General features: G+C 53.2%; 49 non-coding genes and 1 pseudogene across 49 annotated transcripts; all 50 read left to right on the top strand.

Annotated features, from left to right (window-relative positions):
- The first annotated feature begins 53 nt into the window (after positions 1 to 53).
- Positions 54 to 172, top strand: LOC126730875 (5S ribosomal RNA). The gene has a single exon (XR_007658141.1). It is a non-coding gene; the product is annotated as a 5S ribosomal RNA (ribosomal RNA).
- A 235-nt stretch (positions 173 to 407) lies between these two features.
- Positions 408 to 526, top strand: LOC126729242 (5S ribosomal RNA). Its single transcript, XR_007656572.1, has one exon. It is a non-coding gene; the product is annotated as a 5S ribosomal RNA (ribosomal RNA).
- A 235-nt stretch (positions 527 to 761) lies between these two features.
- Positions 762 to 880, top strand: LOC126729241 (5S ribosomal RNA). The gene has a single exon (XR_007656571.1). It is a non-coding gene; the product is annotated as a 5S ribosomal RNA (ribosomal RNA).
- A 235-nt stretch (positions 881 to 1,115) lies between these two features.
- Positions 1,116 to 1,228, top strand: LOC126731931 (5S ribosomal RNA; annotated as a pseudogene).
- A 236-nt stretch (positions 1,229 to 1,464) lies between these two features.
- Positions 1,465 to 1,583, top strand: LOC126729239 (5S ribosomal RNA). Its single transcript, XR_007656568.1, has one exon. It is a non-coding gene; the product is annotated as a 5S ribosomal RNA (ribosomal RNA).
- A 234-nt stretch (positions 1,584 to 1,817) lies between these two features.
- Positions 1,818 to 1,936, top strand: LOC126729238 (5S ribosomal RNA). Its single transcript, XR_007656567.1, has one exon. It is a non-coding gene; the product is annotated as a 5S ribosomal RNA (ribosomal RNA).
- Positions 1,937 to 2,173: 237 nt separating this feature from the next.
- LOC126730874 (5S ribosomal RNA) lies at positions 2,174 to 2,292 on the top strand. The gene has a single exon (XR_007658140.1). It is a non-coding gene; the product is annotated as a 5S ribosomal RNA (ribosomal RNA).
- A 236-nt stretch (positions 2,293 to 2,528) lies between these two features.
- LOC126729237 (5S ribosomal RNA) lies at positions 2,529 to 2,647 on the top strand. The gene has a single exon (XR_007656566.1). It is a non-coding gene; the product is annotated as a 5S ribosomal RNA (ribosomal RNA).
- Positions 2,648 to 2,884: 237 nt separating this feature from the next.
- Positions 2,885 to 3,003, top strand: LOC126729236 (5S ribosomal RNA). The gene has a single exon (XR_007656565.1). It is a non-coding gene; the product is annotated as a 5S ribosomal RNA (ribosomal RNA).
- Positions 3,004 to 3,239: 236 nt separating this feature from the next.
- Positions 3,240 to 3,358, top strand: LOC126730871 (5S ribosomal RNA). Its single transcript, XR_007658138.1, has one exon. It is a non-coding gene; the product is annotated as a 5S ribosomal RNA (ribosomal RNA).
- A 237-nt stretch (positions 3,359 to 3,595) lies between these two features.
- LOC126731837 (5S ribosomal RNA) lies at positions 3,596 to 3,715 on the top strand. Its single transcript, XR_007659074.1, has one exon. It is a non-coding gene; the product is annotated as a 5S ribosomal RNA (ribosomal RNA).
- A 236-nt stretch (positions 3,716 to 3,951) lies between these two features.
- Positions 3,952 to 4,070, top strand: LOC126729234 (5S ribosomal RNA). The gene has a single exon (XR_007656564.1). It is a non-coding gene; the product is annotated as a 5S ribosomal RNA (ribosomal RNA).
- A 235-nt stretch (positions 4,071 to 4,305) lies between these two features.
- LOC126730870 (5S ribosomal RNA) lies at positions 4,306 to 4,424 on the top strand. Its single transcript, XR_007658137.1, has one exon. It is a non-coding gene; the product is annotated as a 5S ribosomal RNA (ribosomal RNA).
- Positions 4,425 to 4,659: 235 nt separating this feature from the next.
- On the top strand, positions 4,660 to 4,778 carry LOC126729233 (5S ribosomal RNA). Its single transcript, XR_007656563.1, has one exon. It is a non-coding gene; the product is annotated as a 5S ribosomal RNA (ribosomal RNA).
- Positions 4,779 to 5,014: 236 nt separating this feature from the next.
- Positions 5,015 to 5,133, top strand: LOC126729232 (5S ribosomal RNA). The gene has a single exon (XR_007656562.1). It is a non-coding gene; the product is annotated as a 5S ribosomal RNA (ribosomal RNA).
- Positions 5,134 to 5,368: 235 nt separating this feature from the next.
- On the top strand, positions 5,369 to 5,487 carry LOC126729231 (5S ribosomal RNA). Its single transcript, XR_007656561.1, has one exon. It is a non-coding gene; the product is annotated as a 5S ribosomal RNA (ribosomal RNA).
- A 235-nt stretch (positions 5,488 to 5,722) lies between these two features.
- On the top strand, positions 5,723 to 5,841 carry LOC126729230 (5S ribosomal RNA). The gene has a single exon (XR_007656560.1). It is a non-coding gene; the product is annotated as a 5S ribosomal RNA (ribosomal RNA).
- A 235-nt stretch (positions 5,842 to 6,076) lies between these two features.
- Positions 6,077 to 6,195, top strand: LOC126730869 (5S ribosomal RNA). Its single transcript, XR_007658136.1, has one exon. It is a non-coding gene; the product is annotated as a 5S ribosomal RNA (ribosomal RNA).
- A 235-nt stretch (positions 6,196 to 6,430) lies between these two features.
- LOC126729229 (5S ribosomal RNA) lies at positions 6,431 to 6,549 on the top strand. The gene has a single exon (XR_007656559.1). It is a non-coding gene; the product is annotated as a 5S ribosomal RNA (ribosomal RNA).
- A 236-nt stretch (positions 6,550 to 6,785) lies between these two features.
- LOC126731407 (5S ribosomal RNA) lies at positions 6,786 to 6,904 on the top strand. Its single transcript, XR_007658654.1, has one exon. It is a non-coding gene; the product is annotated as a 5S ribosomal RNA (ribosomal RNA).
- A 235-nt stretch (positions 6,905 to 7,139) lies between these two features.
- On the top strand, positions 7,140 to 7,258 carry LOC126730868 (5S ribosomal RNA). The gene has a single exon (XR_007658135.1). It is a non-coding gene; the product is annotated as a 5S ribosomal RNA (ribosomal RNA).
- Positions 7,259 to 7,493: 235 nt separating this feature from the next.
- LOC126729227 (5S ribosomal RNA) lies at positions 7,494 to 7,612 on the top strand. Its single transcript, XR_007656557.1, has one exon. It is a non-coding gene; the product is annotated as a 5S ribosomal RNA (ribosomal RNA).
- Positions 7,613 to 7,847: 235 nt separating this feature from the next.
- Positions 7,848 to 7,966, top strand: LOC126729226 (5S ribosomal RNA). Its single transcript, XR_007656556.1, has one exon. It is a non-coding gene; the product is annotated as a 5S ribosomal RNA (ribosomal RNA).
- Positions 7,967 to 8,201: 235 nt separating this feature from the next.
- On the top strand, positions 8,202 to 8,320 carry LOC126729225 (5S ribosomal RNA). Its single transcript, XR_007656555.1, has one exon. It is a non-coding gene; the product is annotated as a 5S ribosomal RNA (ribosomal RNA).
- A 235-nt stretch (positions 8,321 to 8,555) lies between these two features.
- On the top strand, positions 8,556 to 8,674 carry LOC126730867 (5S ribosomal RNA). Its single transcript, XR_007658134.1, has one exon. It is a non-coding gene; the product is annotated as a 5S ribosomal RNA (ribosomal RNA).
- Positions 8,675 to 8,909: 235 nt separating this feature from the next.
- On the top strand, positions 8,910 to 9,028 carry LOC126729224 (5S ribosomal RNA). The gene has a single exon (XR_007656554.1). It is a non-coding gene; the product is annotated as a 5S ribosomal RNA (ribosomal RNA).
- Positions 9,029 to 9,263: 235 nt separating this feature from the next.
- Positions 9,264 to 9,382, top strand: LOC126730866 (5S ribosomal RNA). Its single transcript, XR_007658133.1, has one exon. It is a non-coding gene; the product is annotated as a 5S ribosomal RNA (ribosomal RNA).
- A 235-nt stretch (positions 9,383 to 9,617) lies between these two features.
- Positions 9,618 to 9,736, top strand: LOC126729223 (5S ribosomal RNA). The gene has a single exon (XR_007656553.1). It is a non-coding gene; the product is annotated as a 5S ribosomal RNA (ribosomal RNA).
- Positions 9,737 to 9,971: 235 nt separating this feature from the next.
- Positions 9,972 to 10,090, top strand: LOC126729222 (5S ribosomal RNA). Its single transcript, XR_007656552.1, has one exon. It is a non-coding gene; the product is annotated as a 5S ribosomal RNA (ribosomal RNA).
- A 235-nt stretch (positions 10,091 to 10,325) lies between these two features.
- Positions 10,326 to 10,444, top strand: LOC126730865 (5S ribosomal RNA). Its single transcript, XR_007658132.1, has one exon. It is a non-coding gene; the product is annotated as a 5S ribosomal RNA (ribosomal RNA).
- Positions 10,445 to 10,679: 235 nt separating this feature from the next.
- LOC126729221 (5S ribosomal RNA) lies at positions 10,680 to 10,798 on the top strand. Its single transcript, XR_007656551.1, has one exon. It is a non-coding gene; the product is annotated as a 5S ribosomal RNA (ribosomal RNA).
- A 235-nt stretch (positions 10,799 to 11,033) lies between these two features.
- Positions 11,034 to 11,152, top strand: LOC126729220 (5S ribosomal RNA). Its single transcript, XR_007656550.1, has one exon. It is a non-coding gene; the product is annotated as a 5S ribosomal RNA (ribosomal RNA).
- Positions 11,153 to 11,387: 235 nt separating this feature from the next.
- LOC126730864 (5S ribosomal RNA) lies at positions 11,388 to 11,506 on the top strand. Its single transcript, XR_007658131.1, has one exon. It is a non-coding gene; the product is annotated as a 5S ribosomal RNA (ribosomal RNA).
- A 235-nt stretch (positions 11,507 to 11,741) lies between these two features.
- On the top strand, positions 11,742 to 11,860 carry LOC126729218 (5S ribosomal RNA). Its single transcript, XR_007656549.1, has one exon. It is a non-coding gene; the product is annotated as a 5S ribosomal RNA (ribosomal RNA).
- A 235-nt stretch (positions 11,861 to 12,095) lies between these two features.
- Positions 12,096 to 12,214, top strand: LOC126730863 (5S ribosomal RNA). Its single transcript, XR_007658130.1, has one exon. It is a non-coding gene; the product is annotated as a 5S ribosomal RNA (ribosomal RNA).
- A 235-nt stretch (positions 12,215 to 12,449) lies between these two features.
- On the top strand, positions 12,450 to 12,568 carry LOC126729217 (5S ribosomal RNA). Its single transcript, XR_007656548.1, has one exon. It is a non-coding gene; the product is annotated as a 5S ribosomal RNA (ribosomal RNA).
- Positions 12,569 to 12,803: 235 nt separating this feature from the next.
- Positions 12,804 to 12,922, top strand: LOC126729215 (5S ribosomal RNA). Its single transcript, XR_007656546.1, has one exon. It is a non-coding gene; the product is annotated as a 5S ribosomal RNA (ribosomal RNA).
- Positions 12,923 to 13,158: 236 nt separating this feature from the next.
- Positions 13,159 to 13,277, top strand: LOC126730862 (5S ribosomal RNA). Its single transcript, XR_007658129.1, has one exon. It is a non-coding gene; the product is annotated as a 5S ribosomal RNA (ribosomal RNA).
- Positions 13,278 to 13,512: 235 nt separating this feature from the next.
- LOC126729214 (5S ribosomal RNA) lies at positions 13,513 to 13,631 on the top strand. The gene has a single exon (XR_007656545.1). It is a non-coding gene; the product is annotated as a 5S ribosomal RNA (ribosomal RNA).
- Positions 13,632 to 13,866: 235 nt separating this feature from the next.
- LOC126730860 (5S ribosomal RNA) lies at positions 13,867 to 13,985 on the top strand. The gene has a single exon (XR_007658127.1). It is a non-coding gene; the product is annotated as a 5S ribosomal RNA (ribosomal RNA).
- A 235-nt stretch (positions 13,986 to 14,220) lies between these two features.
- LOC126729213 (5S ribosomal RNA) lies at positions 14,221 to 14,339 on the top strand. The gene has a single exon (XR_007656544.1). It is a non-coding gene; the product is annotated as a 5S ribosomal RNA (ribosomal RNA).
- Positions 14,340 to 14,574: 235 nt separating this feature from the next.
- LOC126729212 (5S ribosomal RNA) lies at positions 14,575 to 14,693 on the top strand. Its single transcript, XR_007656543.1, has one exon. It is a non-coding gene; the product is annotated as a 5S ribosomal RNA (ribosomal RNA).
- A 235-nt stretch (positions 14,694 to 14,928) lies between these two features.
- LOC126730859 (5S ribosomal RNA) lies at positions 14,929 to 15,047 on the top strand. Its single transcript, XR_007658126.1, has one exon. It is a non-coding gene; the product is annotated as a 5S ribosomal RNA (ribosomal RNA).
- Positions 15,048 to 15,282: 235 nt separating this feature from the next.
- LOC126729211 (5S ribosomal RNA) lies at positions 15,283 to 15,401 on the top strand. Its single transcript, XR_007656542.1, has one exon. It is a non-coding gene; the product is annotated as a 5S ribosomal RNA (ribosomal RNA).
- Positions 15,402 to 15,636: 235 nt separating this feature from the next.
- On the top strand, positions 15,637 to 15,755 carry LOC126732285 (5S ribosomal RNA). The gene has a single exon (XR_007659462.1). It is a non-coding gene; the product is annotated as a 5S ribosomal RNA (ribosomal RNA).
- Positions 15,756 to 15,990: 235 nt separating this feature from the next.
- Positions 15,991 to 16,109, top strand: LOC126730858 (5S ribosomal RNA). Its single transcript, XR_007658125.1, has one exon. It is a non-coding gene; the product is annotated as a 5S ribosomal RNA (ribosomal RNA).
- A 235-nt stretch (positions 16,110 to 16,344) lies between these two features.
- Positions 16,345 to 16,463, top strand: LOC126732284 (5S ribosomal RNA). The gene has a single exon (XR_007659461.1). It is a non-coding gene; the product is annotated as a 5S ribosomal RNA (ribosomal RNA).
- A 235-nt stretch (positions 16,464 to 16,698) lies between these two features.
- Positions 16,699 to 16,817, top strand: LOC126732283 (5S ribosomal RNA). The gene has a single exon (XR_007659460.1). It is a non-coding gene; the product is annotated as a 5S ribosomal RNA (ribosomal RNA).
- Positions 16,818 to 17,052: 235 nt separating this feature from the next.
- On the top strand, positions 17,053 to 17,171 carry LOC126730857 (5S ribosomal RNA). Its single transcript, XR_007658124.1, has one exon. It is a non-coding gene; the product is annotated as a 5S ribosomal RNA (ribosomal RNA).
- Positions 17,172 to 17,406: 235 nt separating this feature from the next.
- LOC126732282 (5S ribosomal RNA) lies at positions 17,407 to 17,525 on the top strand. The gene has a single exon (XR_007659459.1). It is a non-coding gene; the product is annotated as a 5S ribosomal RNA (ribosomal RNA).
- The last annotated feature ends 217 nt before the right edge of the window (positions 17,526 to 17,742 follow it).

The raw sequence follows: 17,742 nt of genomic DNA, 5'->3' as shown, positions 1-17,742 counted from the left end.
AGTGCATCGCTGCATTCGGATCCTTTATAAGGATTTAACGCGCTTATGCTGATGGGTGCGATCATACCAACACTAATGCACCGGATCCCATCAGAACTCCGCAGTTAAGCGTGTTTGGGCGAGAGTAGTACTAGGATGGGTGACCTCCGGGGAAGTCCTCGTGTTGCACCCCTCTCTTTTTCTTCGGATTTTTTTTTTTTGTCGCCGGGCTTACCGTTTACGGCGGTCCAGCACGCTCGCTTCGTAGGCTTAGTCTGCCCCAGGCCAAAAATACGAGCCGCTGATCTCGTTTTGGGTGCTGATTTGGTGGCGGCGATCTGGAAATGCCCTCGGGCTGCAGCTCCCTGGTGTTAGAGTGCATCGCTGCATTCGGATCCTTTATAAGGATTTAACGCGCTTATGCTGATGGGTGCGATCATACCAACACTAATGCACCGGATCCCATCAGAACTCCGCAGTTAAGCGTGTTTGGGCGAGAGTAGTACTAGGATGGGTGACCTCCTGGGAAGTCCTCGTGTTGCACCCCTCTCTTTTTCTTCGGATTTTTTTTTTTTGTCGCCGGGCTTACCGTTTACGGCGGTCCAGCACGCTCGCTTCGTAGGCTTAGTCTGCCCCAGGCCAAAAATACGAGCCGCTGATCTCGTTTTGGGTGCTGATTTGGTGGCGGCGATCTGGAAATGCCCTCGGGCTGCAGCTCCCTGGTGTTAGAGTCCATCGCTGCATTCGGATCCTTTATAAGGATTTAACGCGCTTATGCTGATGGGTGCGATCATACCAACACTAATGCACCGGATCCCATCAGAACTCCGCAGTTAAGCGTGTTTGGGCGAGAGTAGTACTAGGATGGGTGACCTCCTGGGAAGTCCTCGTGTTGCACCCCTCTCTTTTTCTTCGGATTTTTTTTTTTTGTCGCCGGGCTTACCGTTTACGGCGGTCCAGCACGCTCGCTTCGTAGGCTTAGTCTGCCCCAGGCCAAAAATACGAGCCGCTGATCTCGTTTTGGGTGCTGATTTGGTGGCGGCGATCTGGAAATGCCCTCGGGCTGCAGCTCCCTGGTGTTAGAGTGCATCGCTGCATTCGGATCCTTTATAAGGATTTAACGCGCTTATGCTGATGGGTGCGAAAACACTAATGCACCGGATCCCATCAGAACTCCGCAGTTAAGCGTGTTTGGGCGAGAGTAGTACTAGGATGGGTGACCTCCTGGGAAGTCCTCGTGTTGCACCCCTCTCTTTTTCTTCGGATTTTTTTTTTTTGTCGCCGGGCTTACCGTTTCCGGCGGTCCAGCACGCTCGCTTCGTAGGCTTAGTCTGCCCCAGGCCAAAAATACGAGCCGCTGATCTCGTTTTGGGTGCTGATTTGGTGGCGGCGATCTGGGAAATGCCCTCGGGCTGCAGCTCCCTGGTGTTAGAGTGCATCGCTGCATTCGGATCCTTTATAAGGATTTAACGCGCTTATGCTGATGGGTGCGATCATACCAACACTAATGCACCGGATCCCATCAGAACTCCGCAGTTAAGCGTGTTTGGGCGAGAGTAGTACTAGGATGGGTGACCTCCTGGGAAGTCCTCGTGTTGCACCCCTCTCTTTTTCTTCGGATTTTTTTTTTTGTCGCCGGGCTTACCGTTTACGGCGGTCCAGCACGCTCGCTTCGTAGGCTTAGTCTGCCCCAGGCCAAAAATACGAGCCGCTGATCTCGTTTTGGGTGCTGATTTGGTGGCGGCGATCTGGAAATGCCCTCGGGCTGCAGCTCCCTGGTGTTAGAGTGCATCGCTGCATTCGGATCCTTTATAAGGATTTAACGCGCTTATGCTGATGGGTGCGATCATACCAACACTAATGCACCGGATCCCATCAGAACTCCGCAGTTAAGCGTGTTTGGGCGAGAGTAGTACTAGGATGGGTGACCTCCTGGGAAGTCCTCGTGTTGCACCCCTCTCTTTTTCTTCGGATTTTTTTTTTTTGTCGCCGGGCTTACCGTTTACGGCGGTCCAGCACGCTCGCTTCGTAGGCTTAGTCTGCCCCAGGCCAAAAATACGAGCCGCTGATCTCGTTTTGGGTGCTGATTTGGTGGCGGCGATCTGGAAATGCCCTCGGGCTGCAGCTCCCTGGTGTTAGAGTGGTATCGCTGCATTCGGATCCTTTATAAGGATTTAAACGCGCTTATGCTGATGGGTGCGATCATACCAACACTAATGCACCGGATCCCATCAGAACTCCGCAGTTAAGCGTGTTTGGGCGAGAGTAGTACTAGGATGGGTGACCTCCGGGGAAGTCCTCGTGTTGCACCCCTCTCTTTTTCTTCGGATTTTTTTTTTTTGTCGCCGGGCTTACCGTTTACGGCGGTCCAGCACGCTCGCTTCGTAGGCTTAGTCTGCCCCAGGCCAAAAATACGAGCCGCTGATCTCGTTTTGGGTGCTGATTTGGTGGCGGCGATCTGGAAATGCCCCTCGGGCTGCAGCTCCCTGGTGTTAGAGTGCATCGCTGCATTCGGATCCTTTATAAGGATTTAACGCGCTTATGCTGATGGGTGCGATCATACCAACACTAATGCACCGGATCCCATCAGAACTCCGCAGTTAAGCGTGTTTGGGCGAGAGTAGTACTAGGATGGGTGACCTCCTGGGAAGTCCTCGTGTTGCACCCCCTCTCTTTTTCTTCGGATTTTTTTTTTTTGTCGCCGGGCTTACCGTTTACGGCGGTCCAGCACGCTCGCTTCGTAGGCTTAGTCTGCCCCCAGGCCAAAAATACGAGCCGCTGATCTCGTTTTGGGTGCTGATTTGGTGGCGGCGATCTGGAAATGCCCTCGGGCTGCAGCTCCCTGGTGTTAGAGTGCATCGCTGCATTCGGATCCTTTATAAGGATTTAACGCGCTTATGCTGATGGGTGCGATCATACCAACACTAATGCACCGGATCCCATCAGAACTCCGCAGTTAAGCGTGTTTGGGCGAGAGTAGTACTAGGATGGGTGACCTCCTGGGAAGTCCTCGTGTTGCACCCCCTCTCTTTTTCTTCGGATTTTTTTTTTTGTCGCCGGGCTTACCGTTTACGGCGGTCCAGCACGCTCGCTTCGTAGGCTTAGTCTGCCCCAGGCCAAAAATACGAGCCGCTGATCTCGTTTTGGGTGCTGATTTGGTGGCGGCGATCTGGAAATGCCCTCGGGCTGCAGCTCCCCTGGTGTTAGAGTCCATCGCTGCATTCGGATCCTTTATAAGGATTTAACGCGCTTATGCTGATGGGTGCGATCATACCAACACTAATGCACCGGATCCCATCAGAACTCCGCAGTTAAGCGTGTTTGGGCGAGAGTAGTACTAGGATGGGTGACCTCCGGGGAAGTCCTCGTGTTGCACCCCTCTCTTTTTCTTCGGATTTTTTTTTTTTTGTCGCCGGGATTACCGTTTACCGGCGGTCCAGCACGCTCGCTTCGTAGGCTTAGTCTGCCCCAGGCCAAAAATACGAGCCGCTGATCTCGTTTTGGGTGCTGATTTGGTGGCGGCGATCTGGAAATGCCCTCGGGCTGCAGCTCCCTGGTGTTAGAGTGCATCGCTGCATTCGGATCCTTTATAAGGATTTAACGCGCTTATGCTGATGGGTGCGATCATACCAACACTAATGCACCGGATCCCATCAGAACTCCGCAGTTAAGCGTGTTTGGGCGAGAGTAGTACTAGGATGCAGTGACCTCCTGGGAAGTCCTCGTGTTGCACCCCTCTCTTTTTCTTCGGATTTTTTTTTTTTGTCGCCGGGGCTTACCGTTTACGGCGGTCCAGCACGCTCGCTTCGTAGGCTTAGTCTGCCCCAGGCCAAAAATACGAGCCGCTGATCTCGTTTTGGGTGCTGATTTGGTGGCGGCGATCTGGAAATGCCCTCGGGCTGCAGCTCCCTGGTGTTAGAGTGCATCGCTGCATTCGGATCCTTTATAAGGATTTAACGCGCTTATGCTGATGGGTGCGATCATACCAACACTAATGCACCGGATCCCATCAGAACTCCGCAGTTAAGCGTGTTTGGGCGAGAGTAGTACTAGGATGGGTGACCTCCTGGGAAGTCCTCGTGTTGCACCCCTCTCTTTTTCTTCGGATTTTTTTTTTTTGTCGCCGGGCTTACCGTTTACGGCGGTCCAGCACGCTCGCTTCGTAGGCTTAGTCTGCCCCAGGCCAAAAATACGAGCCGCTGATCTCGTTTTGGGTGCTGATTTGGTGGCGGCGATCTGGAAATGCCCTCGGGCTGCAGCTCCCTGGTGTTAGAGTCCATCGCTGCATTCGGATCCTTTATAAGGATTTAACGCGCTTATGCTGATGGGTGCGATCATACCAACACTAATGCACCGGATCCCATCAGAACTCCGCAGTTAAGCGTGTTTGGGCGAGAGTAGTACTAGGATGGGTGACCTCCGGGGAAGTCCTCGTGTTGCACCCCTCTCTTTTTCTTCGGATTTTTTTTTTTTGTCGCCGGGCTTACCGTTTACGGCGGTCCAGCACGCTCGCTTCGTAGGCTTAGTCTGCCCCAGGCCAAAAATACGAGCCGCTGATCTCGTTTTGGGTGCTGATTTGGTGGCGGCGATCTGGAAATGCCCTCGGGCTGCAGCTCCCTGGTGTTAGAGTGCATCGCTGCATTCGGATCCTTTATAAGGATTTAACGCGCTTATGCTGATGGGTGCGATCATACCAACACTAATGCACCGGATCCCATCAGAACTCCGCAGTTAAGCGTGTTTGGGCGAGAGTAGTACTAGGATGGGTGACCTCCTGGGAAGTCCTCGTGTTGCACCCCTCTCTTTTTCTTCGGATTTTTTTTTTTTTGTCGCCGGGCTTACCGTTTACGGCGGTCCAGCACGCTCGCTTCGTAGGCTTAGTCTGCCCCAGGCCAAAAATACGAGCCGCTGATCTCGTTTTGGGTGCTGATTTGGTGGCGGCGATCTGGAAATGCCCTCGGGCTGCAGCTCCCTGGTGTTAGAGTGCATCGCTGCATTCGGATCCTTTATAAGGATTTAACGCGCTTATGCTGATGGGTGCGATCATACCAACACTAATGCACCGGATCCCATCAGAACTCCGCAGTTAAGCGTGTTTGGGCGAGAGTAGTACTAGGATGGGTGACCTCCTGGGAAGTCCTCGTGTTGCACCCCTCTCTTTTTCTTCGGATTTTTTTTTTTTGTCGCCGGGCTTACCGTTTACGGCGGTCCAGCACGCTCGCTTCGTAGGCTTAGTCTGCCCCAGGCCAAAAATACGAGCCGCTGATCTCGTTTTGGGTGCTGATTTGGTGGCGGCGATCTGGAAATGCCCTCGGGCTGCAGCTCCCTGGTGTTAGAGTGCATCGCTGCATTCGGATCCTTTATAAGGATTTAACGCGCTTATGCTGATGGGTGCGATCATACCAACACTAATGCACCGGATCCCATCAGAACTCCGCAGTTAAGCGTGTTTGGGCGAGAGTAGTACTAGGATGGGTGACCTCCTGGGAAGTCCTCGTGTTGCACCCCTCTCTTTTTCTTCGGATTTTTTTTTTTTGTCGCCGGGCTTACCGTTTACGGCGGTCCAGCACGCTCGCTTCGTAGGCTTAGTCTGCCCCAGGCCAAAAATACGAGCCGCTGATCTCGTTTTGGGTGCTGATTTGGTGGCGGCGATCTGGAAATGCCCTCGGGCTGCAGCTCCCTGGTGTTAGAGTGCATCGCTGCATTCGGATCCTTTATAAGGATTTAACGCGCTTATGCTGATGGGTGCGATCATACCAACACTAATGCACCGGATCCCATCAGAACTCCGCAGTTAAGCGTGTTTGGGCGAGAGTAGTACTAGGATGGGTGACCTCCTGGGAAGTCCTCGTGTTGCACCCCTCTCTTTTTCATCGGATTTTTTTTTTTTGTCGCCGGGCTTACCGTTTACGGCGGTCCAGCACGCTCGCTTCGTAGGCTTAGTCTGCCCCAGGCCAAAAATACGAGCCGCTGATCTCGTTTTGGGTGCTGATTTGGTGGCGGCGATCTGGAAATGCCCTCGGGCTGCAGCTCCCTGGTGTTAGAGTCCATCGCTGCATTCGGATCCTTTATAAGGATTTAACGCGCTTATGCTGATGGGTGCGATCATACCAACACTAATGCACCGGATCCCATCAGAACTCCGCAGTTAAGCGTGTTTGGGCGAGAGTAGTACTAGGATGGGTGACCTCCGGGGAAGTCCTCGTGTTGCACCCCTCTCTTTTTCTTCGGATTTTTTTTTTTTGTCGCCGGGCTTACCGTTTACGGCGGTCCAGCACGCTCGCTTCGTAGGCTTAGTCTGCCCCAGGCCAAAAATACGAGCCGCTGATCTCGTTTTGGGTGCTGATTTGGTGGCGGCGATCTGGAAATGCCCTCGGGCTGCAGCTCCCTGGTGTTAGAGTGCATCGCTGCATTCGGATCCTTTATAAGGATTTAACGCGCTTATGCTGATGGGTGCGATCATACCAACACTAATGCACCGGATCCCATCAGAACTCCGCAGTTAAGCGTGTTTGGGCGAGAGTAGTACTAGGATGGGTGACCTCCTGGGAAGTCCTCGTGTTGCACCCCTCTCTTTTTCTTCGGATTTTTTTTTTTTTGTCGCCGGGCTTACCGTTTACGGCGGTCCAGCACGCTCGCTTCGTAGGCTTAGTCTGCCCCAGGCCAAAAATACGAGCCGCTGATCTCGTTTTGGGTGCTGATTTGGTGGCGGCGATCTGGAAATGCCCTCGGGCTGCAGCTCCCTGGTGTTAGAGTGCATCGCTGCATTCGGATCCTTTATAAGGATTTAACGCGCTTATGCTGATGGGTGCGATCATACCAACACTAATGCACCGGATCCCATCAGAACTCCGCAGTTAAGCGTGTTTAGGCGAGAGTAGTACTAGGATGGGTGACCTCCTGGGAAGTCCTCGTGTTGCACCCCTCTCTTTTTCTTCGGATTTTTTTTTTTTGTCGCCGGGCTTACCGTTTACGGCGGTCCAGCACGCTCGCTTCGTAGGCTTAGTCTGCCCCAGGCCAAAAATACGAGCCGCTGATCTCGTTTTGGGTGCTGATTTGGTGGCGGCGATCTGGAAATGCCCTCGGGCTGCAGCTCCCTGGTGTTAGAGTCCATCGCTGCATTCGGATCCTTTATAAGGATTTAACGCGCTTATGCTGATGGGTGCGATCATACCAACACTAATGCACCGGATCCCATCAGAACTCCGCAGTTAAGCGTGTTTGGGCGAGAGTAGTACTAGGATGGGTGACCTCCGGGGAAGTCCTCGTGTTGCACCCCTCTCTTTTTCTTCGGATTTTTTTTTTTTGTCGCCGGGCTTACCGTTTACGGCGGTCCAGCACGCTCGCTTCGTAGGCTTAGTCTGCCCCAGGCCAAAAATACGAGCCGCTGATCTCGTTTTGGGTGCTGATTTGGTGGCGGCGATCTGGAAATGCCCTCGGGCTGCAGCTCCCTGGTGTTAGAGTGCATCGCTGCATTCGGATCCTTTATAAGGATTTAACGCGCTTATGCTGATGGGTGCGATCATACCAACACTAATGCACCGGATCCCATCAGAACTCCGCAGTTAAGCGTGTTTGGGCGAGAGTAGTACTAGGATGGGTGACCTCCTGGGAAGTCCTCGTGTTGCACCCCTCTCTTTTTCTTCGGATTTTTTTTTTTTGTCGCCGGGCTTACCGTTTACGGCGGTCCAGCACGCTCGCTTCGTAGGCTTAGTCTGCCCCAGGCCAAAAATACGAGCCGCTGATCTCGTTTTGGGTGCTGATTTGGTGGCGGCGATCTGGAAATGCCCTCGGGCTGCAGCTCCCTGGTGTTAGAGTGCATCGCTGCATTCGGATCCTTTATAAGGATTTAACGCGCTTATGCTGATGGGTGCGATCATACCAACACTAATGCACCGGATCCCATCAGAACTCCGCAGTTAAGCGTGTTTGGGCGAGAGTAGTACTAGGATGGGTGACCTCCTGGGAAGTCCTCGTGTTGCACCCCTCTCTTTTTCTTCGGATTTTTTTTTTTTGTCGCCGGGCTTACCGTTTACGGCGGTCCAGCACGCTCGCTTCGTAGGCTTAGTCTGCCCCAGGCCAAAAATACGAGCCGCTGATCTCGTTTTGGGTGCTGATTTGGTGGCGGCGATCTGGAAATGCCCTCGGGCTGCAGCTCCCTGGTGTTAGAGTGCATCGCTGCATTCGGATCCTTTATAAGGATTTAACGCGCTTATGCTGATGGGTGCGATCATACCAACACTAATGCACCGGATCCCATCAGAACTCCGCAGTTAAGCGTGTTTGGGCGAGAGTAGTACTAGGATGGGTGACCTCCTGGGAAGTCCTCGTGTTGCACCCCTCTCTTTTTCTTCGGATTTTTTTTTTTTGTCGCCGGGCTTACCGTTTACGGCGGTCCAGCACGCTCGCTTCGTAGGCTTAGTCTGCCCCAGGCCAAAAATACGAGCCGCTGATCTCGTTTTGGGTGCTGATTTGGTGGCGGCGATCTGGAAATGCCCTCGGGCTGCAGCTCCCTGGTGTTAGAGTGCATCGCTGCATTCGGATCCTTTATAAGGATTTAACGCGCTTATGCTGATGGGTGCGATCATACCAACACTAATGCACCGGATCCCATCAGAACTCCGCAGTTAAGCGTGTTTGGGCGAGAGTAGTACTAGGATGGGTGACCTCCGGGGAAGTCCTCGTGTTGCACCCCTCTCTTTTTCTTCGGATTTTTTTTTTTTGTCGCCGGGCTTACCGTTTACGGCGGTCCAGCACGCTCGCTTCGTAGGCTTAGTCTGCCCCAGGCCAAAAATACGAGCCGCTGATCTCGTTTTGGGTGCTGATTTGGTGGCGGCGATCTGGAAATGCCCTCGGGCTGCAGCTCCCTGGTGTTAGAGTGCATCGCTGCATTCGGATCCTTTATAAGGATTTAACGCGCTTATGCTGATGGGTGCGATCATACCAACACTAATGCACCGGATCCCATCAGAACTCCGCAGTTAAGCGTGTTTGGGCGAGAGTAGTACTAGGATGGGTGACCTCCTGGGAAGTCCTCGTGTTGCACCCCTCTCTTTTTCTTCGGATTTTTTTTTTTTGTCGCCGGGCTTACCGTTTACGGCGGTCCAGCACGCTCGCTTCGTAGGCTTAGTCTGCCCCAGGCCAAAAATACGAGCCGCTGATCTCGTTTTGGGTGCTGATTTGGTGGCGGCGATCTGGAAATGCCCTCGGGCTGCAGCTCCCTGGTGTTAGAGTGCATCGCTGCATTCGGATCCTTTATAAGGATTTAACGCGCTTATGCTGATGGGTGCGATCATACCAACACTAATGCACCGGATCCCATCAGAACTCCGCAGTTAAGCGTGTTTGGGCGAGAGTAGTACTAGGATGGGTGACCTCCGGGGAAGTCCTCGTGTTGCACCCCTCTCTTTTTCTTCGGATTTTTTTTTTTTGTCGCCGGGCTTACCGTTTACGGCGGTCCAGCACGCTCGCTTCGTAGGCTTAGTCTGCCCCAGGCCAAAAATACGAGCCGCTGATCTCGTTTTGGGTGCTGATTTGGTGGCGGCGATCTGGAAATGCCCTCGGGCTGCAGCTCCCTGGTGTTAGAGTGCATCGCTGCATTCGGATCCTTTATAAGGATTTAACGCGCTTATGCTGATGGGTGCGATCATACCAACACTAATGCACCGGATCCCATCAGAACTCCGCAGTTAAGCGTGTTTGGGCGAGAGTAGTACTAGGATGGGTGACCTCCTGGGAAGTCCTCGTGTTGCACCCCTCTCTTTTTCTTCGGATTTTTTTTTTTTGTCGCCGGGCTTACCGTTTACGGCGGTCCAGCACGCTCGCTTCGTAGGCTTAGTCTGCCCCAGGCCAAAAATACGAGCCGCTGATCTCGTTTTGGGTGCTGATTTGGTGGCGGCGATCTGGAAATGCCCTCGGGCTGCAGCTCCCTGGTGTTAGAGTGCATCGCTGCATTCGGATCCTTTATAAGGATTTAACGCGCTTATGCTGATGGGTGCGATCATACCAACACTAATGCACCGGATCCCATCAGAACTCCGCAGTTAAGCGTGTTTGGGCGAGAGTAGTACTAGGATGGGTGACCTCCTGGGAAGTCCTCGTGTTGCACCCCTCTCTTTTTCTTCGGATTTTTTTTTTTTGTCGCCGGGCTTACCGTTTACGGCGGTCCAGCACGCTCGCTTCGTAGGCTTAGTCTGCCCCAGGCCAAAAATACGAGCCGCTGATCTCGTTTTGGGTGCTGATTTGGTGGCGGCGATCTGGAAATGCCCTCGGGCTGCAGCTCCCTGGTGTTAGAGTCCATCGCTGCATTCGGATCCTTTATAAGGATTTAACGCGCTTATGCTGATGGGTGCGATCATACCAACACTAATGCACCGGATCCCATCAGAACTCCGCAGTTAAGCGTGTTTGGGCGAGAGTAGTACTAGGATGGGTGACCTCCGGGGAAGTCCTCGTGTTGCACCCCTCTCTTTTTCTTCGGATTTTTTTTTTTTGTCGCCGGGCTTACCGTTTACGGCGGTCCAGCACGCTCGCTTCGTAGGCTTAGTCTGCCCCAGGCCAAAAATACGAGCCGCTGATCTCGTTTTGGGTGCTGATTTGGTGGCGGCGATCTGGAAATGCCCTCGGGCTGCAGCTCCCTGGTGTTAGAGTGCATCGCTGCATTCGGATCCTTTATAAGGATTTAACGCGCTTATGCTGATGGGTGCGATCATACCAACACTAATGCACCGGATCCCATCAGAACTCCGCAGTTAAGCGTGTTTGGGCGAGAGTAGTACTAGGATGGGTGACCTCCTGGGAAGTCCTCGTGTTGCACCCCTCTCTTTTTCTTCGGATTTTTTTTTTTTGTCGCCGGGCTTACCGTTTACGGCGGTCCAGCACGCTCGCTTCGTAGGCTTAGTCTGCCCCAGGCCAAAAATACGAGCCGCTGATCTCGTTTTGGGTGCTGATTTGGTGGCGGCGATCTGGAAATGCCCTCGGGCTGCAGCTCCCTGGTGTTAGAGTGCATCGCTGCATTCGGATCCTTTATAAGGATTTAACGCGCTTATGCTGATGGGTGCGATCATACCAACACTAATGCACCGGATCCCATCAGAACTCCGCAGTTAAGCGTGTTTGGGCGAGAGTAGTACTAGGATGGGTGACCTCCTGGGAAGTCCTCGTGTTGCACCCCTCTCTTTTTCTTCGGATTTTTTTTTTTTGTCGCCGGGCTTACCGTTTACGGCGGTCCAGCACGCTCGCTTCGTAGGCTTAGTCTGCCCCAGGCCAAAAATACGAGCCGCTGATCTCGTTTTGGGTGCTGATTTGGTGGCGGCGATCTGGAAATGCCCTCGGGCTGCAGCTCCCTGGTGTTAGAGTCCATCGCTGCATTCGGATCCTTTATAAGGATTTAACGCGCTTATGCTGATGGGTGCGATCATACCAACACTAATGCACCGGATCCCATCAGAACTCCGCAGTTAAGCGTGTTTGGGCGAGAGTAGTACTAGGATGGGTGACCTCCGGGGAAGTCCTCGTGTTGCACCCCTCTCTTTTTCTTCGGATTTTTTTTTTTTGTCGCCGGGCTTACCGTTTACGGCGGTCCAGCACGCTCGCTTCGTAGGCTTAGTCTGCCCCAGGCCAAAAATACGAGCCGCTGATCTCGTTTTGGGTGCTGATTTGGTGGCGGCGATCTGGAAATGCCCTCGGGCTGCAGCTCCCTGGTGTTAGAGTGCATCGCTGCATTCGGATCCTTTATAAGGATTTAACGCGCTTATGCTGATGGGTGCGATCATACCAACACTAATGCACCGGATCCCATCAGAACTCCGCAGTTAAGCGTGTTTGGGCGAGAGTAGTACTAGGATGGGTGACCTCCTGGGAAGTCCTCGTGTTGCACCCCTCTCTTTTTCTTCGGATTTTTTTTTTTTGTCGCCGGGCTTACCGTTTACGGCGGTCCAGCACGCTCGCTTCGTAGGCTTAGTCTGCCCCAGGCCAAAAATACGAGCCGCTGATCTCGTTTTGGGTGCTGATTTGGTGGCGGCGATCTGGAAATGCCCTCGGGCTGCAGCTCCCTGGTGTTAGAGTGCATCGCTGCATTCGGATCCTTTATAAGGATTTAACGCGCTTATGCTGATGGGTGCGATCATACCAACACTAATGCACCGGATCCCATCAGAACTCCGCAGTTAAGCGTGTTTGGGCGAGAGTAGTACTAGGATGGGTGACCTCCGGGGAAGTCCTCGTGTTGCACCCCTCTCTTTTTCTTCGGATTTTTTTTTTTTGTCGCCGGGCTTACCGTTTACGGCGGTCCAGCACGCTCGCTTCGTAGGCTTAGTCTGCCCCAGGCCAAAAATACGAGCCGCTGATCTCGTTTTGGGTGCTGATTTGGTGGCGGCGATCTGGAAATGCCCTCGGGCTGCAGCTCCCTGGTGTTAGAGTGCATCGCTGCATTCGGATCCTTTATAAGGATTTAACGCGCTTATGCTGATGGGTGCGATCATACCAACACTAATGCACCGGATCCCATCAGAACTCCGCAGTTAAGCGTGTTTGGGCGAGAGTAGTACTAGGATGGGTGACCTCCTGGGAAGTCCTCGTGTTGCACCCCTCTCTTTTTCTTCGGATTTTTTTTTTTTGTCGCCGGGCTTACCGTTTACGGCGGTCCAGCACGCTCGCTTCGTAGGCTTAGTCTGCCCCAGGCCAAAAATACGAGCCGCTGATCTCGTTTTGGGTGCTGATTTGGTGGCGGCGATCTGGAAATGCCCTCGGGCTGCAGCTCCCTGGTGTTAGAGTGCATCGCTGCATTCGGATCCTTTATAAGGATTTAACGCGCTTATGCTGATGGGTGCGATCATACCAACACTAATGCACCGGATCCCATCAGAACTCCGCAGTTAAGCGTGTTTGGGCGAGAGTAGTACTAGGATGGGTGACCTCCTGGGAAGTCCTCGTGTTGCACCCCTCTCTTTTTCTTCGGATTTTTTTTTTTTTGTCGCCGGGCTTACCGTTTACGGCGGTCCAGCACGCTCGCTTCGTAGGCTTAGTCTGCCCCAGGCCAAAAATACGAGCCGCTGATCTCGTTTTGGGTGCTGATTTGGTGGCGGCGATCTGGAAATGCCCTCGGGCTGCAGCTCCCTGGTGTTAGAGTCCATCGCTGCATTCGGATCCTTTATAAGGATTTAACGCGCTTATGCTGATGGGTGCGATCATACCAACACTAATGCACCGGATCCCATCAGAACTCCGCAGTTAAGCGTGTTTGGGCGAGAGTAGTACTAGGATGGGTGACCTCCGGGGAAGTCCTCGTGTTGCACCCCTCTCTTTTTCTTCGGATTTTTTTTTTTTGTCGCCGGGCTTACCGTTTACGGCGGTCCAGCACGCTCGCTTCGTAGGCTTAGTCTGCCCCAGGCCAAAAATACGAGCCGCTGATCTCGTTTTGGGTGCTGATTTGGTGGCGGCGATCTGGAAATGCCCTCGGGCTGCAGCTCCCTGGTGTTAGAGTGCATCGCTGCATTCGGATCCTTTATAAGGATTTAACGCGCTTATGCTGATGGGTGCGATCATACCAACACTAATGCACCGGATCCCATCAGAACTCCGCAGTTAAGCGTGTTTGGGCGAGAGTAGTACTAGGATGGGTGACCTCCTGGGAAGTCCTCGTGTTGCACCCCTCTCTTTTTCTTCGGATTTTTTTTTTTTGTCGCCGGGCTTACCGTTTACGGCGGTCCAGCACGCTCGCTTCGTAGGCTTAGTCTGCCCCAGGCCAAAAATACGAGCCGCTGATCTCGTTTTGGGTGCTGATTTGGTGGCGGCGATCTGGAAATGCCCTCGGGCTGCAGCTCCCTGGTGTTAGAGTGCATCGCTGCATTCGGATCCTTTATAAGGATTTAACGCGCTTATGCTGATGGGTGCGATCATACCAACACTAATGCACCGGATCCCATCAGAACTCCGCAGTTAAGCGTGTTTGGGCGAGAGTAGTACTAGGATGGGTGACCTCCGGGGAAGTCCTCGTGTTGCACCCCTCTCTTTTTCTTCGGATTTTTTTTTTTTGTCGCCGGGCTTACCGTTTACGGCGGTCCAGCACGCTCGCTTCGTAGGCTTAGTCTGCCCCAGGCCAAAAATACGAGCCGCTGATCTCGTTTTGGGTGCTGATTTGGTGGCGGCGATCTGGAAATGCCCTCGGGCTGCAGCTCCCTGGTGTTAGAGTGCATCGCTGCATTCGGATCCTTTATAAGGATTTAACGCGCTTATGCTGATGGGTGCGATCATACCAACACTAATGCACCGGATCCCATCAGAACTCCGCAGTTAAGCGTGTTTGGGCGAGAGTAGTACTAGGATGGGTGACCTCCTGGGAAGTCCTCGTGTTGCACCCCTCTCTTTTTCTTCGGATTTTTTTTTTTTGTCGCCGGGCTTACCGTTTACGGCGGTCCAGCACGCTCGCTTCGTAGGCTTAGTCTGCCCCAGGCCAAAAATACGAGCCGCTGATCTCGTTTTGGGTGCTGATTTGGTGGCGGCGATCTGGAAATGCCCTCGGGCTGCAGCTCCCTGGTGTTAGAGTGCATCGCTGCATTCGGATCCTTTATAAGGATTTAACGCGCTTATGCTGATGGGTGCGATCATACCAACACTAATGCACCGGATCCCATCAGAACTCCGCAGTTAAGCGTGTTTGGGCGAGAGTAGTACTAGGATGGGTGACCTCCTGGGAAGTCCTCGTGTTGCACCCCTCTCTTTTTCTTCGGATTTTTTTTTTTTGTCGCCGGGCTTACCGTTTACGGCGGTCCAGCACGCTCGCTTCGTAGGCTTAGTCTGCCCCAGGCCAAAAATACGAGCCGCTGATCTCGTTTTGGGTGCTGATTTGGTGGCGGCGATCTGGAAATGCCCTCGGGCTGCAGCTCCCTGGTGTTAGAGTCCATCGCTGCATTCGGATCCTTTATAAGGATTTAACGCGCTTATGCTGATGGGTGCGATCATACCAACACTAATGCACCGGATCCCATCAGAACTCCGCAGTTAAGCGTGTTTGGGCGAGAGTAGTACTAGGATGGGTGACCTCCGGGGAAGTCCTCGTGTTGCACCCCTCTCTTTTTCTTCGGATTTTTTTTTTTTGTCGCCGGGCTTACCGTTTACGGCGGTCCAGCACGCTCGCTTCGTAGGCTTAGTCTGCCCCAGGCCAAAAATACGAGCCGCTGATCTCGTTTTGGGTGCTGATTTGGTGGCGGCGATCTGGAAATGCCCTCGGGCTGCAGCTCCCTGGTGTTAGAGTGCATCGCTGCATTCGGATCCTTTATAAGGATTTAACGCGCTTATGCTGATGGGTGCGATCATACCAACACTAATGCACCGGATCCCATCAGAACTCCGCAGTTAAGCGTGTTTGGGCGAGAGTAGTACTAGGATGGGTGACCTCCTGGGAAGTCCTCGTGTTGCACCCCTCTCTTTTTCTTCGGATTTTTTTTTTTTGTCGCCGGGCTTACCGTTTACGGCGGTCCAGCACGCTCGCTTCGTAGGCTTAGTCTGCCCCAGGCCAAAAATACGAGCCGCTGATCTCGTTTTGGGTGCTGATTTGGTGGCGGCGATCTGGAAATGCCCTCGGGCTGCAGCTCCCTGGTGTTAGAGTGCATCGCTGCATTCGGATCCTTTATAAGGATTTAACGCGCTTATGCTGATGGGTGCGATCATACCAACACTAATGCACCGGATCCCATCAGAACTCCGCAGTTAAGCGTGTTTGGGCGAGAGTAGTACTAGGATGGGTGACCTCCTGGGAAGTCCTCGTGTTGCACCCCTCTCTTTTTCTTCGGATTTTTTTTTTTTGTCGCCGGGCTTACCGTTTACGGCGGTCCAGCACGCTCGCTTCGTAGGCTTAGTCTGCCCCAGGCCAAAAATACGAGCCGCTGATCTCGTTTTGGGTGCTGATTTGGTGGCGGCGATCTGGAAATGCCCTCGGGCTGCAGCTCCCTGGTGTTAGAGTCCATCGCTGCATTCGGATCCTTTATAAGGATTTAACGCGCTTATGCTGATGGGTGCGATCATACCAACACTAATGCACCGGATCCCATCAGAACTCCGCAGTTAAGCGTGTTTGGGCGAGAGTAGTACTAGGATGGGTGACCTCCGGGGAAGTCCTCGTGTTGCACCCCTCTCTTTTTCTTCGGATTTTTTTTTTTTGTCGCCGGGCTTACCGTTTACGGCGGTCCAGCACGCTCGCTTCGTAGGCTTAGTCTGCCCCAGGCCAAAAATACGAGCCGCTGATCTCGTTTTGGGTGCTGATTTGGTGGCGGCGATCTGGAAATGCCCTCGGGCTGCAGCTCCCTGGTGTTAGAGTGCATCGCTGCATTCGGATCCTTTATAAGGATTTAACGCGCTTATGCTGATGGGTGCGATCATACCAACACTAATGCACCGGATCCCATCAGAACTCCGCAGTTAAGCGTGTTTGGGCGAGAGTAGTACTAGGATGGGTGACCTCCTGGGAAGTCCTCGTGTTGCACCCCTCTCTTTTTCTTCGGATTTTTTTTTTTTGTCGCCGGGCTTACCGTTTACGGCGGTCCAGCACGCTCGCTTCGTAGGCTTAGTCTGCCCCAGGCCAAAAATACGAGCCGCTGATCTCGTTTTGGGTGCTGATTTGGTGGCGGCGATCTGGAAATGCCCTCGGGCTGCAGCTCCCTGGTGTTAGAGTGCATCGCTGCATTCGGATCCTTTATAAGGATTTAACGCGCTTATGCTGATGGGTGCGATCATACCAACACTAATGCACCGGATCCCATCAGAACTCCGCAGTTAAGCGTGTTTGGGCGAGAGTAGTACTAGGATGGGTGACCTCCTGGGAAGTCCTCGTGTTGCACCCCTCTCTTTTTCTTCGGATTTTTTTTTTTTGTCGCCGGGCTTACCGTTTACGGCGGTCCAGCACGCTCGCTTCGTAGGCTTAGTCTGCCCCAGGCCAAAAATACGAGCCGCTGATCTCGTTTTGGGTGCTGATTTGGTGGCGGCGATCTGGAAATGCCCTCGGGCTGCAGCTCCCTGGTGTTAGAGTCCATCGCTGCATTCGGATCCTTTATAAGGATTTAACGCGCTTATGCTGATGGGTGCGATCATACCAACACTAATGCACCGGATCCCATCAGAACTCCGCAGTTAAGCGTGTTTGGGCGAGAGTAGTACTAGGATGGGTGACCTCCGGGGAAGTCCTCGTGTTGCACCCCTCTCTTTTTCTTCGGATTTTTTTTTTTTGTCGCCGGGCTTACCGTTTACGGCGGTCCAGCACGCTCGCTTCGTAGGCTTAGTCTGCCCCAGGCCAAAAATACGAGCCGCTGATCTCGTTTTGGGTGCTGATTTGGTGGCGGCGATCTGGAAATGCCCTCGGGCTGCAGCTCCCTGGTGTTAGAGTGCATCGCTGCATTCGGATCCTTTATAAGGATTTAACGCGCTTATGCTGATGGGTGCGATCATACCAACACTAATGCACCGGATCCCATCAGAACTCCGCAGTTAAGCGTGTTTGGGCGAGAGTAGTACTAGGATGGGTGACCTCCTGGGAAGTCCTCGTGTTGCACCCCTCTCTTTTTCTTCGGATTTTTTTTTTTTGTCGCCGGGCTTACCGTTTACGGCGGTCCAGCACGCTCGCTTCGTAGGCTTAGTCTGCCCCAGGCCAAAAATACGAGCCGCTGATCTCGTTTTGGGTGCTGATTTGGTGGCGGCGATCTGGAAATGCCCTCGGGCTGCAGCTCCCTGGTGTTAGAGTGCATCGCTGCATTCGGATCCTTTATAAGGATT

The sequence above is a fragment of the Quercus robur genome, chromosome 5, assembly GCF_932294415.1.
Source record: "Quercus robur chromosome 5, dhQueRobu3.1, whole genome shotgun sequence".
NCBI lineage: Eukaryota > Viridiplantae > Streptophyta > Magnoliopsida > Fagales > Fagaceae > Quercus > Quercus robur.
The sequence above is the reverse complement of the archived record's forward strand: the minus strand, read 5'-3'. Positions and strand labels throughout refer to the sequence as shown.